We start from the raw sequence: 3,494 nt of genomic DNA on the forward strand, positions 1-3,494 counted from the left end.
ACATTATCCAGATAATATATGGGAATATATTAGCAACTATGGCCTGCATAAAGTCAGCATTTAATACAAGGTAGCTATGGTTTGCCATTCTTCCTCAATTTATCAAAAAATTCCTCAAAACATTTAATGCTGAGAATGGCAGAAACCAGCCTAGGGTCCTTCATGGATTATTCCTCTCTCTTTCTCATAGACTCAGCTTAGGAAAGGTTAAGCAATAGAAAAACAACAACAACCAGCCATTGATTCAATGACCTCCTTCCCCCTATTCTGGAAAGAAACATAGGTTGCAGTACAGACTGATATCTATTTCCTCACCATTTTTCTCTGTAATAAAAATTCTCTTTGTCTTCAATTCAACCCAGGAAGAGCTTAATGAGTTTCTGTGTTCTCTCTCATCTGCTTGTTTAGTGCTGAGTGAATGCTTCCTCACCTGGGCTCCAGGATCTTCATTCCATGGTCCCTGTGTCAGCCTGTGACAAGGTCTGCAACCTGATCTCCATCACTATCATCCAAGAAGGCCTTATCTCTGAATCTAAAGGATCTTCTCTAATTGTCTAGACTCTAGACAGACTCAACAATTCACCAAGAATCAAAGGTTTCCTCCAAATTTCTGACTCTGTTTGCCATACCCAGCACTCTACCATGAATTAGACCTCCTATACCTGATCAATAAATGATTATTCTTGCAGTCATGTGATCAGTCTTGCTGTCTTTGTGTGTGAAAGAGACATGGGGCTGATGGCAAGGGAATGAGGGAATGTCCTTGACTCTGTACCCATAATGGTCCTCTAGCTTCTCAGAATCTTCCTGAATTTCAGAATTTCCCTCCCCAGCAGTTTCTGTCCCGGTGATGCTGCTTGCCTTTTGATTGGCCTATTTCTTAGTGATCCAATAAAGCAAACTGTGAGACTTGCCTCACAATTTCCCCCAATCCTAGAATTCTCTTTCTCAAGGGAGTACTGAGAGACAGATGCTGCTGAGGCTGATCCTGGCTCACCATGTTTCAGGACACACCTCCACATCCCAGTTTCCCTACCTCATGCATTCTGTGGCACAGAGCATCATCCTTTCATGCTCTCGGAAAACCTCCTTCAACCAGAGCTGTTATCTACTGTCAGCATGTTAAGTGAGATGCCAGGAAATGTGAACAATAGAGATCTTTAGCCATCTGTACTGGTACAGTCAGGAATCATCAAGGAGGCTAAATGGCTTTAACCTCTTCTGAGGGGGAGCTTCTGGGCTTTGAAGAAAGGAAAGTTAAAGTTCTTCCTCCACTTATAATCCTTTCCTGACATCCGATGATAAAAACTGTCAAAGTTGCATGTGGGTGCTGGAACAGAGCAACATGGCTAGGGGGTTACCATGCAGGAAGAATGACTCAGTCATTATGAACATAAGCTTAAGGACAGAAGGCTTTCAAGGGATATGACACTCCACATATCTTACTCTGCCTTCATATCAGAAGAAAAAGTAAGGCTCGGGCTTATTTCTCCAGAATTACACACTTGGCCTGGTTTGCTGATATATGCAGAAGGCCATGAAGAATGCCAACCAGTCATTCTGGGACCTGTCATTTTCAAATGTTATTTAAAGGACAGAAAAGCTAATGCCCAGAGGGCATGGCCTAGCAGATCCTTGGAAATGTTTAGAACATTAACAACCATAACAATCAATGCAAGGAGGACCACTTTGATGGTGGGAGATGGCTAGCTAGTGTCATATGTCAGGAAACTACAGCCAAGAGGGAGGCACACGAAGACCCTCAGCTGCTCCTGGATCAAACTTACTCTGAAACCTACCCCTCAATTCCAAACATTTTCTGCAAATGAGGCATGAAATGTTAAGAACACTCAAAAACAAGGAGTGGCCCTAGCTGGTTTGGCCCATTGAGTGAAGGGTCCCAGGTTTGATTCCAGTCAAGGGCACATACCTGGGTTGCAGGTTTGATACCCTGCCCTGGTCAGGGTGCATTTGGGAGGCAACCAATTGATGTTTCTTTCTCTCTGTATCTCCCCTTCCCTTTCACTTTCTCTAAAAACCAATGGAAAAATATCCTCAGGTGAGGATCAACAACAAAAAGCAAGGAGCAAATATGTCTATAAATCAGAAACAGAACAGAGCGGTTATTTTCAAGAGAAAAAAGATAAAAGTTATGGTGGAATCAGCCAACAACGGGAGCTACACTACTGCTCTATGGGGCACTTTGCTCAGGGACTGGAGGGCCAAAGTCACAGCCAAGTCCTATTGGGGATTTTCCACCATGTCATGTAAATGCTAAGTTGTTTTTTCATTAGTCCCTACTCTTACCACACTGCCCATCAACACATTCTTAGGGTCTGAAAACAAACTGAGTTGGGTCAAGAGTGGGAAACAAGCCTATTGTAAAGAGCGCCACAGAAAAATGGCCCAATGCAGGCAGGTATGAATTGGGATTACTCAATAGATCATATAGGCCTCACTTCCTTCAAGAGTTAACTCTACCAGTGTATCGGAAATACAGTGAGGACACTCTATTCTTGGCATACAGCTGGACAGGAGAAACGGGTCCTGTACTAGTTTCCTGTTTGTGCTGGAACAAATCGCCACAAATTTAGGCTTAAAACAGCACAAGTTTATTATACTACAGTTTTTGAGGTCAGAAGTCTGACCTCCTAGTACCAAACCCAAATGAGCCCCATGTCTGTCAATGTATTCAGATCATCATCTATGTCCTTTCTCAGAGTTTTAAAATTTTCTTCTTGGTCGTCTTCTTGTGTATTCTTGTTTGCTAATTCCTATATACTTTTGTTACCAGAGAAATTAGGGAGTCCATTTTTCCCAACACTAGTGGGTGTGGGGTGGCTCTTGTGATATCTTCTGAAAGAGAATTTTCTAAGATTCACACAGGAGAATGAATGGTTTTTATTGGCATGGTGTTACATTCCTCAGTTGTAAAGTCCCAGGCCCCTTAACTGAGTCCTGAAAAAGATGCAGCTGGGAGTTCAGCAAAGCCAAAGCAAGGCCAGTGTCCAGAGCTGCTGTTTCATACTGCAGCCAAGTCCAGTCCAGCATCAGGTTGTTTAAAGTCCATTAGTCCATTGTGTGGAATCCACATTGTGTGGCGTCCACAGGGCCATGTGGGGGAATGCAGGGGAGTGCGCCCCCTGCAACAGGAGTCCCAAGAGGTCCAAGAGCCATGAATGGGAACTTCCTTTGTGCAGAAGTTTAAATATTCAGGTTTCAAGCTCTTGCAATGGCCACACCTATTATGACCCATTACCTGTTCCCAGGTGTGATTGACAGACAGGTAAGCACCTTTCCACCTCACTCAGACCTTACTGGGAATGTGTCTATTGTCCAGTCCCTTCCCCAGTGATCAACAGGGAACAGACTTGAAGAGTGGCATGCCTGTATTATCTAGTCTTTCCTTTACTCCTTTCCTGTTAAATAATAACCAGAGTATTACAAGGGTATCACTTTCATCAGTTTGTTTGTTTTACTGTATAAAATTTTTC

General features: G+C 43.2%; 1 long non-coding RNA gene across 1 annotated transcript; it reads left to right on the forward strand.

The window, feature by feature from the left end:
* The first annotated feature begins 10 nt into the window (after window positions 1-10).
* On the forward strand, window positions 11-692 carry LOC106724996. The gene is made up of 2 exons (XR_001360832.1): window positions 11-70; window positions 409-692. It is a non-coding gene; the product is annotated as an uncharacterized LOC106724996 (long non-coding RNA).
* The last annotated feature ends 2,802 nt before the right edge of the window (window positions 693-3,494 follow it).

The sequence above is a fragment of the Myotis brandtii genome, unplaced genomic scaffold, assembly GCF_000412655.1.
Source record: "Myotis brandtii unplaced genomic scaffold, ASM41265v1 scaffold13, whole genome shotgun sequence".
NCBI lineage: Eukaryota > Metazoa > Chordata > Mammalia > Chiroptera > Vespertilionidae > Myotis > Myotis brandtii.